The following is an 11,549-nucleotide window of genomic DNA, read 5'->3' as shown; positions in this document are numbered from 1 at the left end:
AAGCTGCTGTGGGATCCCACCGCTCTGGAGCCAGCTGGGGCTAGGAAGCCGGGTCAGAGCACGAGGAAGCAGTAAGAATTGAGCAGTATGGCACCCCAAGACACACTCCCGAGCTTCCTGAAGGAAGCTAAAAGCTCCACTTGATGTTCCCCAAACTCCATTTGGAAAGATCAGACAGCAAAGAACACAGCAGTGTGTCCTGAGGGAGAAAAGCAAGCAAGTCCTGGAGTCAGAGGCCTGGCAGGCGGCCTCACTCTTCCACACCTTCTACTCCCTTCCATGGGCAGCGGGGGCAGGAGCTGGCTGGAAGGAGAGGGAAGCTTTCCGCATTCCAGCGTTTAAGACAGAACCCCGGTAAGTGGGAGGAAGGTCCGAGCTCTAGGACTGACTCTGAGTGGAAGTAGAGGTCAAGGGACAAGGCTGCGGGCGCCCTCCCCCGACCAAGACCTAGCGAGGCCACAGCAGCTACATGGGGCCCCTGAACGAGGAGAGGAAAGAAAGGTGTCTGCTGGGAATCCGGAGGGCTTGCAAAACCCCTTGAGAGCATCCTAGGGACCCCTCTGCTCTGGAGGCCCCCGGACTCTCACAGTGACTGGAGGGGGATATTGCAGGGTGAAGGGTATGGCCAGACAAAGCCTCCAGAAAGGCTGAGGGGCAGAGCCTCTCCCCACAGGCCCCATCCTGGGAGCGCTTGGCACCGGGCAACAGCAGACGGCAGAGAAGCCCTCGGGCCAGATTCTGGGCGCCGTGGTGGAGGAGGCTGTGTACAGACCCCGCCTGCTTGTTTGGCTGTAACTGACATCTAACACAGCTTGGGTTCAGCTGTACAACATGGGGATTCCATATTTGTGTGTATCACAACATGAACATCCATCGCCACGCAGAGTTACAAAAATGGTCTTTCTCTTGACGAGCACTTTTTTTTTTTTTTGGGATGAAGGCTTTACTGGGGATCAGGTAGGGCCAGGAAGAGACCCCGCTGGGGGAACCAGGTCTGCACCCCAGTCTTCAGGCAGTGCCTGGGGAACTCAGGCAGAGCCCGAGGGCCAGGGATGCGGTCGGACTCCACACACAGAACCAGCACTCAGGGAAGAAAAGTGTGCAGGAAGGATCATGTCTGCAGGGCACTCCGGTGAAGAAAAGTGGGGTGCTGTTCACCTTTAAAGGTCCTAGACAAATTTGCATTGGGAAAGGTAAAGGGGCCCAATAAGGCTGAATGCGAGTTACCAGAAAGAACAGGAGGGGAAGAAGCAAGATCGCTGGTTCCAGGGATTCACGGCAGTCCAGCTGTGCTCCAGGGCCATGGCCCAACAACACAGCACTGCTTCTTGCCAGCAGCTACCCTCACTCAGTCCTACTTGCTGCCCCACACAGCAAGCTTTGAGTATATCGGGTGCGGGAGGAAACGGCTGGACTTCATGTAGGCAGAGATTTTCTTCAGGCCCTCAACTCGGGCCATGAACTCCTTCAGGTTCGGGAATGCTTCCAATGACTTCGGCTCAAATATTCGGTGCAAGGATGTCATAAGCCAGGAAATCCACATAAGTGAGCTTCTCCCCTGCAAACCAAGGCCTCGTCCCCAGAAACTGTGAGTAGAGCTTCATCTTGTCAGGGAGGCCCTCCAGGTACCCAGGCTTCAGTTTCTCAAAGTCAGGGCTATAGCAGACCCTGGCCAGCTCATTGGAGGTGTCCATAGCTTGGTTCTCCAAAATGTCCACACGAATCTTCTCCTCTTCTGTCTCCCCACATAGGTTGTGTTTGCGGGCAATGTAGCGAAGGATGGCGTTGCTCTGGGTGATCTTGTGAACCCCATCAATTAAGTAGGGCAGATTGGGGAAGTCCAGGCCCAGCTTGAATTTTTCATTCAGCCACCGGCTTCTGTCATAGTCCGGAGCGTCCCCCATGGTGTACTTCTTCTCCTCATAGGGTGAGTCTGTGTACTCCAGGAGCAGGCGGATCGCGTGAGCAAGCCCGCGGATGTCCCAATAACCCAAGATCACGGCCATGGTCTGCAAGCGCTTGGCGGTCTCCTTGACGAGCACTTTTAATATCTATTCTCTTAGCAACTGTCAAATATATAATACAATATTGTTAACTATGGTTAAAGCCTGCTGGTCAAAGCCAATTCTGGGCTTTGGCCTGTGGGATCGAGGTCCGTTGGGGCTTTGGCTGGAGATTCCTGGTGGGACCAGGCTTCCAGCTCACCCCCCTCTCCAGAGCCCAAGCAGACCCCTTCCCCTGCAGGGCCCACCTTCAGAATCCCCCACAACCAGATTTCTTGGGAAAACTCTGCAGGTTACACTGCACTGAGCCCCACAGGCCGTGTGCCCCCGCCAACACACACACACGGACACACGCATGGACACACACTCTCACCAAGCACAATCATCATACACGACAGGCCTTCTGTACACCGCCGTGGCTTCCTTGCATCCTTCCTAGCCTACACACATTCCCTTTCAGACCATTTTACGTACTATGCATAAAAATTACGTCAGCATTTTATTCAGTCCTGTCCATCGAATAGATCACACGAAGGTGGTTAGGGGCAAACATTATTTCATAGTGCCAGGTATTTTAAGAGAATGAGTGGAGTAGGCGATGCCTTCGCTCTGAGTGACTCTTAAATGGGACCATTCCAGGCACTGTGACCTGGCAGGAGGGAGGGGTAGGGGGAGAGATAGGCCTGAAAAGGCTGTTTCCTGCAAATCGTTAGGTATCAGACCCACGTACCCGGAATAGCAGTGAGCCCCCGTCCTAAGCCCAGGGCCAGCTCTGCCGCCTTCCTGCACTACCTGCCCGCAGATGGAGGAGAGGCTCAGGGAAAAGCAGCCAGTCACTGTTCTGAACCTGAGGATGCCCTCTCGGTCTCCCGTTCAGCTCTGGCCCTGGAGGAGGAGACAGATGGCCTCCTCCACCATGGGCAGATCCCAGATCTACTGGTGCAGGGCCGGGGTTCCTTAAAAGAAAATAAAACAACGAAGAGATCCAAAACCAAAATTAGGTACAATATTGAACATGCACATAGAAAGAGAAAAATCAAAACAAAATCACACATTTTTAAAAGTTGACAAATTCCACAGAGGTCACAAAATCCAACATGCTCCTCCAGACCAGCTTCGGTCTGGCTAGTGCAAACTTCATTTCCCTTCCACTCCCCACGCATCGTGGGGCCTCTCTTGCTCACCCAGGTACTGCCCCTCTTTGCCTGGCAGAGGAGAAGGCACCTAGGAGCCAAGGTGAGCCATCCCAAGTCAGCCAGTTGAACTTCAGCCACACGTGGAACTCAGCAGCCACGTAAGTGCATCTCCTTAAACCCCAGCACGTGCTCTCCGGCTAGGTGTTCCCTTCTCTTGACCACTCCCAGGGACAGTGGAGGGAGAAGCCAGTGGCCTTAACAGAAAACAGCAGAAGTATTTTATATGTGATTTTTACAAAGACACGTGACTCTCTGCCAGGTCTCCCCCTCCAACCCCCAGAGCCCTGGACAGCTCCAGAACACCCAGGGCCCGGGGGTTGAAGCCTCCTCAGATTGTTGTGGTCCAGCCTCTGCTGGAGGCCTGCACCCTTCGCTTCGCCTGGCTGACTTCAGCCACGTAAAAGTCATTTCCTCCGAGCCTCAAACCTAAAATAGGGCATTGCCATTTTCTTCCATAGAGCCTAGCTCTTCGCTCTGTTTCCTGTTTTTCACAATTTGTAGCTATATTTGTGTGTGTGTATATTGATTGGTCCGTCTCTCCAGCAAACTGTCCTTTCCCCAGAAGTGGGGGAGCATATCTGTCTTGTCTGCTGTGTGTCCGCAAAGTCTAGGCCCCTATCTGTCATAACAGGGTGTGTGAACTGTGTGCTCCTTTGTGTGGCACTGAGCAGGGTCCTGAGTATAAAGCATCAGGGGGCTCTGGGAGCTGCCCCCGCGCCTCTCACGCCTGCCGAGTTACCGTCTCTCAACAGGAAGGGTTAACCACCTGCCAAGTACACCCAGTGCACGAAGAGACAGAAAACCTAAAACATGACAACAGAAAGGAGGAAAAGATACCAAGGGCTGGTGATGTGAAATCATCTACATAGCAAGTCATCTCTTCTCTATAATGTTTATTAAAAATATGAAAAATATCATTCAAAATACGAAACCATAGAAGCAGTGCTCTTGAACAATCCAGAACGTCTGGAAGACTCAGAAGCAAGCAAGACAAACACAGAGTGGAGGGGCACCTGGCTGGCTCAGTCGGGGGAGCGTGCAACTCTTGATCTTAGTCAGGGTTGTGGGTTCGAGCCCCACGTTAGGTGCAGAGATGACTTAACAATAAAATCTAAAATTAAAAAAAAAAAACCCAAAACAACAACAACAACAACAAAAAAAACACAGAATGGAATGAGTTGAATCCCTTGTGTCACATATGAAACACATGGCATTATAGGACTATTTCCTCAAAGTACAAAATCAAGCTGGAAACTAGGTTGGCCAAAGGAAGAAGAGAGAAAGGAGGAAGGAGGGAAGGAAGGAAGCAATCGAAAGAGCTCCAAATTTGGCAAAATGAAAAAGGCAATGATTGTCAGCTGGGCTAAACCGGGCCCATCACACCAGCAGTGGGGTACGGCTGACGAACAGAACTTTCAGGCGGGGTCACGTGGTGACCAGTACGTAGGTGGGTCATGCGGTGGGTTGCCTTTAGGTTGGGGGACTGGAGCTGGCCACCAGCCTTCACACCACATGGCAAAAAGGCCTCCTGACCCTGCCCACCTGGGCCACAGGCTCACAGAGGCCAGTCCAGGAGCAGGGGCCACCCATACTCCTTCCAGCCCCCCAGGCCTGTTCCCATGGTGACGGAAACCCTCGGCTGCATCAACCAGGAGGGGAAGCTGATCCCAGGTTCCTGGAAGCCCAGTAGCCCTGCTCCCCGCTGGGGCCTCCCCACGGGCCTCTCCCAGCCCCCAGCCCCTCTGCCCGGTCTACTAATGTCCTTTGTCTCCAGCTGTGTCTGTGAAGGCCCCTCTGCCCGCCCCGGCCCCCGTCTTCTGTCTGCAGTGCAGCACAAGTTCCCCACCCACTGCCCTGATCTATTTGGGGAGAATGGGGGAAAACGACTCTTTAATTAATCTCCTGCCTTCATTAATTATTGTAATGGCTTTCAACGTGGGGGAGAGAGGGGTGCCATGTGCCTAATATGTTTTCATGTCGACAAACACATTCTCTGCTTGGCAGAGGAAGAGGCCTGTGTGGGGCTGGGGCTGCGGCGTGATTTATAAGGAGATGCTCCCGCTACAGATGCAAGGTGGCCCTCCCTCTCTTCCTCTCCCTGGAAGACCTGGGTCTCCTTGCCTCACTTTCTCCCTTTTCCCCAGACTCCTCCCTCTCTCCACCTCTCTCCACCTCTCAGCCCTGCTCACCTCCTCATGTCCCCACCACCCCACTCGTGCCGTCTCTCTCCTCGCCACAGACTCGAGGACTCGTAGGGAAAATGGCTGCCGAGCAGACCCTGAAGGGCTCACAGCCACTGGCTGCATGCGGCAAGGCAAGGGGTCTGACGGGCTTGCTGGGCAGAAAAGGGGGCACCCAGGTCAGCTTTGGGCCTGCTCCTCTGTGAGGCCTTCTCAGCCGGCCATTAAGGGTACCTTATTTGTCCTGTGAGAGGGGGGAACCTCATGGGAACAAAATGCTTTCTAGGTCTTAGTGGCCCTCGGTGGGGAAGGCCTCTGGAGAAAGCTCTCATTGCTGGCTGTGAGTGGCAAAGGCAGAATTTCTGGAAAAAGGAAGGAGATAAAGTTAAGGGGGGAAAACAAAACAAAACAAAAAACACCCAGTCCCACAAATCACTCTTCAATGAGGTGAGAGTCTCCACGGCAACTGTTGCCATGGAAACCACATCTTAGAAACCCACTGGTATTGGTCCCTGATTGCCTTTGCAGATGAGTGCTGGGAGCTGGAACTAGACCTGCTGGGTCCCTCGGGGAAACGGGATGAGGGAGAGAGGAAGGAAAAAGGGAAGAGAGGAGGCGCAGGAAAGGAGACAGGAGGAGGGAGGGAGGAGGAAAGGACAGGTCCAGGAAGCAGACAGCCTCTCTCAGGGGCATCGTGAGTTCTCTGGACTTTGCCCGGTGGAGAAGGAAGTGCTCAGTGTGGGCATGTGTGGACATGTGCCAGAGGGTTGAGGGAAGAGGCCTGAGCTGGAGCCCCAGGCTGAGTCTCATGCCAGCTGGAGCCACGGCACCCACCTGCCCTTGCCCCACCCGTCCCCTCATTATTCAAGATGAATAAATGGAGCACAGCCCAGGGTGCCCTTCATTGACCTCAGAACAACCCCCCAAAGGGTCTAGAACCAGAGGAACCCTGTTTGGGGCTACCTTTACTCCCCTTGCCCCACGATGCCCAAGCACAAGGGCTCCAGAGGGAAGATGACTGGAAGCTGGGCCCCAAAGCCGGCCTCCTGCCCTAATTACTCCCACACTGGGGTTTGTGGCTCCCTTCTTCTGGGAGTTCAGGGCCACCGAGTGCCTAGCGCCACCTGCTGGTGATCACTGGAAGCACGGCGGCCGTGACCAGAATGGGCCGGTCCTCCCGTGTCCTCCCCCGCAGAATCTTAGAGACCTCTTCAAGGCAAGCGTCAAATCTGGATCCTCCTCTAACCCCGCCTCAGATGGCCTGTGGGCCAGATGAACTCCTAAGTCATGTGAGTCACAGAATTCATTCTGCATGGGACCTTGGCAAGTCAGTTCCCGTGACAGCTTGGAGATTCCGAGTCCTTGACTCAAGTTAAAATTTAGTTCCTCCCTGGAGTAATCTCTTGGGTGTGAGGGGAGAGACTAGAACCATCCCCCACCCAGTACTCTCTCGGTACTGCTCCTTGGGCTGGGGGCTCTGTGAGGCCCACATGGCTCAAGGGCCACCTGGCAGAGTTTCCCTGCCACCTTCTGTACCAGGTGGGCCCCACCAAGAGGGAGGCAGAAGCTTAAGCAGCAGCCCACACAGCACTCACTGAAAGATGTACCCCAGGCCACCGCAGCCCCACCTGCCCCTCCTTTACAGTCTGAAAAAGAGCTTGGGGCCATAGTGGTTCTTAGAAATGTGCTAGAGAAGAACTGAGGAACCAGACTTCCAATGGACATTGGCGCCCACGACCTCTGAACACAGAGGATTCCTCCACTTCCTGCAGGGAGATGCCACTTTGGGATAGTCTGAATGGATGACGTTTCCCGAGTACCTGTGATTGCATCTGTGACTGCCGAGCCATCTGCTCACAATCAAGGAGCTGACCGGGGCTGCAGAGGTCTGGAGGGGATTGTGGGCACCCTGCTGGCCCAGCAAGGCAGGAAGTAAATGAGCAGGAGATTTGAGTCAGGAGAGCCAAGTTCAAATCACAGCTTTCCCATTCAGTAGACCCATGACATTTGCTGCTTTCCCATTTGCTAATTAGAGATAACAGCTCTATCCATCTCTCACAGTTCTGGAGAGGATTAGATGAGATAGTACATATGAAGGCCTCATCATCATAGACTCAATTCAGAAGACTCTGGATTTGGGTCAGGCTAACTCTGACTTATAATACCAAGAACATGTACAAAGTGTCTCTTCCATCAATAACTATTCATTGAGAACCTACTCTGGGCCAGGCACTGTGCTAGACAGCAGAGCTAGAGGAACAGAGAAGACAGATACAATGCAAGACTTCATGAAGCTTCTAGTCTGGTGAGAGGCAAAGGAAAGTGCTGGACGGACATCAAATAATGACACAAAGAGTGGATTACTCTCCATTTTGAACAGGAAGCCAAGTTGTCCCAGGGAGCATGTGACTAAGGAAATCACCAGATCTGCTAACTGGAAAGAGGGCATGATGGCTGGAACTTAGCAGCCATTTTGGACCATGAGACAGAGCTGCTGGATAGGAGGGGCCTGCATCCCTGATGATTCTGTCAACATGCTGTATCCCTTCTGTGTTGCCTACTCCTGACTTCTTTATCATCTCCTTGAGAGAAAATTACTTTTTTTAAGAAAAGTCGTGCTTTAGTTTTTTTCTGTTCTTATCCCCAATAAGCTCTGAACCACCAGACCGGAGTTAGTAATGAATGTGCTGCCTCTGTATTAGACCATAAGAATCTTGGGGGCAGAGGGAATGCAGTGCCCAGCACTGGACTTTCCTCATAGGAGGGAGTCTCAGCAGCCATCGAAACATTAGTATGAGTGGGAAGGATGTGACAAAAGAATCATGGGACAGAAAAGTCAAGGTGGAGATAAATCTGGGGTAAGACATATGAACTATTTCCAGAGATGCCTGGGGGCAGAGCTAAAGAAGGATGGAACAGAGAAACTCAGCAGTCACGGGGCAGAACCTACTAGAACTAGAGCTGAAGGACTTGAAGCCAGGGAGAGAACTGACCTCCAAAGCAAGGTGCCTTAAGGTCCTAGAGGTCCTTGGGGATGGCTTCGTGTTGGCCCCAACTTTGAGCATGATGTCGAGGGAGGACCCGAGACTGGGGCAGCAGGGAGAACAGGGTTTAGAGCCCACTCTGCCATTTGCTAGCTGGCTGAGTCCAGGTAAGTTTCCTGGCCTCTCTGAGTTTCAGTTTACTAATCAAACAATGAAAATAGCTGGAATAATATGTATGAAATTCTGCACACACTGGCATGTGGTAAGTGCCCAGTCATAATGGTGTGCTGGTGGATGGACTTTTTCAGGGAGGCCCATGATCCCAGTGTCCTGGTGTCCATGCTTTTCTGGGATCCCCTCCCCTTGTGTGTGTTCGGGAACTGTGGCTTGCTTCTAACCAAACACAACATGGCCACTGTGTTAGGACATCACTGCCGTGATTATATTACATTATATAAGACTCAGTCTTGCCAGTGGACTCACTCTGCCGTCTCTCCCCACTGCTGGCTTTGAAGAAAACTCTGTCCCGTGTCCTAAAGCTGCAAGACAGTGAATTCTGCCAACAACTAGCCTCGGGAGCTTGGAGGTAGACGTCAGCCCTGGCATCCTAGACGAGAACCGAGCTGGGGCTGACATCTTGTCTACCACCTTGTAGAGGACCCGGGCTAAGCCATGCCCAGAAACCGTGCCTTAATACATGCGTGTTGTTTTAAGCTGCTGAGTTTGGGGTCGTTTGTCCCACAGCGCAGAGAGCAAATATAAGTGTTATATCAAGAATATTTTATGGACTATTTAAGAGAAACATCTTCATTTTGTCTGCACATCAACCCTCAGAGGTGGTATGATTACCCCCATTTATGGACATAATTGCCTGAGGCCACACAATGACAGGAGGCAGGGGACAAAGGCTCCAGAGGCTGCGTGATGAAGAGCCTTAGCCTTAGCCTTCCCCTTGCTGTGTCCCAGCATGAAGACCTTTGGGAGGGTGTGCTCTGCCGAGCCCTCCACAGACCCAACCCCTCCCTATTGCCCCCTACCCAGCTGCTCCACACGCCTCACTCCTGAGGGCATACGAGTCTCTAACCCCCCAGAACCGAGGCACTGAGAGGTAGAGCCCTGTTTCCCCAAGGACTTGAGAGCAAAGGGCAGAGCCGAGTTCTCCTGGGAATAAAGCTAAGGAAGGAGGCAGCCAGCTCTCCAGGGGCCATGCTGCACACCCTTCCTGAGCTGGGATGCCACCATGCTTGACTTCCATGACATCTGTGTACTCCAGGGTCACTGCACTCTCTGTAACCCAGGGCTGGGCCTGGTCTGATAGCCCGATCTCACATACAGCAAAGAAGAGAGGGACACACCAGGACCACAGCCTTAGAGGTGACCCCCTCAGTTCCTGCAGCAGGGGCAGTTATGGGGCCTGGGGAACAGGAGAGTGCTCCTGTGATGGTCTCCAGAGGAGGCTTGCTACTTCCCCTAAGAAATGCAGGGAGGCAGGCAGATATCCCGGCAAACTGTGGGACCCTAACTTGGACTGCATTTACAATTTCAACCAGCTTCTTCCATTTTTTCTTCCTCCCTCCATCCCACCTCCTTTCCTTACCAACCCCTGTCTTCCACCGGCAGCAAAAAGCAGTTTCTTGGGATTCGCTGAGCTCAGAGTTGCAAAGGAATGCCCTCCCCAGGCCACTGAGGGCTCTAGCCCAGGCCAGCACCTCAGAGGGAAATTTCCTGTTTATACCAGGTAGCAGCCATACTAGGTTTTTCAATTTTGTTCTCCCAGAATTTCAAAAGAAAGTTACATTTTAAATATTCTCACCTTAGCATGGCTGATTTTCACCAACGACGCTGCGGGAGATGATGTGGTACAAGCTCTCATCCCTGGCACCCTGTTACACACTCCCGGACTGTGCACACGCCTGCCATCTGGACCTCACAACCGTGCTGGGGGCACCTGAGCCCCATTTCACAGATGAAGAAACTGAGGCATGGTAAGTAACTTGCCCAGAGACACACAGCTAGCATGTGGCAGATCTGACTCCCCTGCTCCTTGCTTCCTCTGAAAAGGACAAGGAGGACAGGGACATGGTGTCTGAACGCCAGCCAGGTCACAGTATCATGTTAATCAATAGAAACCGGGCTGAGTGCAGACAGATGAATGCACAGGTGGGCAGGGCACGGGGCGGGGGAGGGGTGCTGGCTAGACACAGTGCCTCCAACCTAGAGAGAGTCCAGCCTTAGAAAATGGCGGTGGGGGAGGCGGTATCTGCTTCATGACCAAGCCTCTCCCCGGGGCATCCGTCTCCCTCCACCTGCTCCTGACTCCTTGAACTTCAGGTTCACCATCTGTGCTAAGGGGCTGACATCTATTTTTCTCTGGGGGAGGATGAAATGAGACAAATCTCTTGACGTAGGGCTTAGCCCAGAACGAGCCCATACTAAATGAATTCCAATGAATTGCATGCCCGCTCCATCAGAAACCTGAGTTCTCCTAATCAGAGAGATAGAAAGCAATGGTGAGCCCTGGCTGGGTGAGGCGGGAGGATGGGTGGTTTACGGACAGAGGGCTTGCTCCTGCATGAACATTCCACCAGATGGCGCCAGGGGACAAAATTCACAGCCCTTCAGGCCAAAACACGGGGATGCTGGCGTTTCCAGGGTCTTCCTGCACAAGGGGATGGAACTTTATTATCCAGTTCAGAGCTAAAGAAAGCCTGAGGCTGTGTCACTCTTCATGACTTTCCTCAATCTCCTTAATCTAGATCTTCATAAAATATGGGGCAGGGATGGGGCAGTAGGAGCCAGAAGAGGCTGGGGGTACTGGGGGTACAGACGGGGACCACAGGTCAGCAGCAACCACCACACCCCCTCCCTGAGCCAGACAAAGCCAGGCGAAGGCAGGAAAGGCACCACGGCCAACTGCAAACAAAACCAAGAAAATCAATCAAGTGTAAATCCAGAGGAGGTATTTTCCTGCATCAACCTCTCCTGGCACACAAGATACTCTCCCTGAATGTTTGCAGAACTCACATAGGACCTAGGACTAAGTTAGACCTCCCCAAGGAGCTTCGCCTCTCAGGCCCTGGAGAAGGGAGACCATTCTCTCAGAGCTCCCACATTTCAGGGAAACAGCCCCATGGAGTAGTTCGGGGTCAGAACTACAAGGGGGTCAATTCTGTCAATACATTATGG

The 11,549-nt window shown here is 52.9% G+C and overlaps 1 pseudogene; it reads right to left on the bottom strand.

The window, feature by feature from the left end:
• Positions 1 to 1,000: 1,000 nt before the first annotated feature.
• On the bottom strand, positions 1,001 to 2,024 carry LOC116572990 (annotated as a pseudogene).
• Between the last annotated feature and the right edge of the window lie 9,525 nt (positions 2,025 to 11,549).

Source organism: Mustela erminea, chromosome 14 (genome assembly GCF_009829155.1).
Source record: "Mustela erminea isolate mMusErm1 chromosome 14, mMusErm1.Pri, whole genome shotgun sequence".
Taxonomy (NCBI): Eukaryota; Metazoa; Chordata; class Mammalia; order Carnivora; family Mustelidae; genus Mustela; species Mustela erminea.
This window is presented reverse-complemented; position numbering and strand designations above follow the sequence as displayed.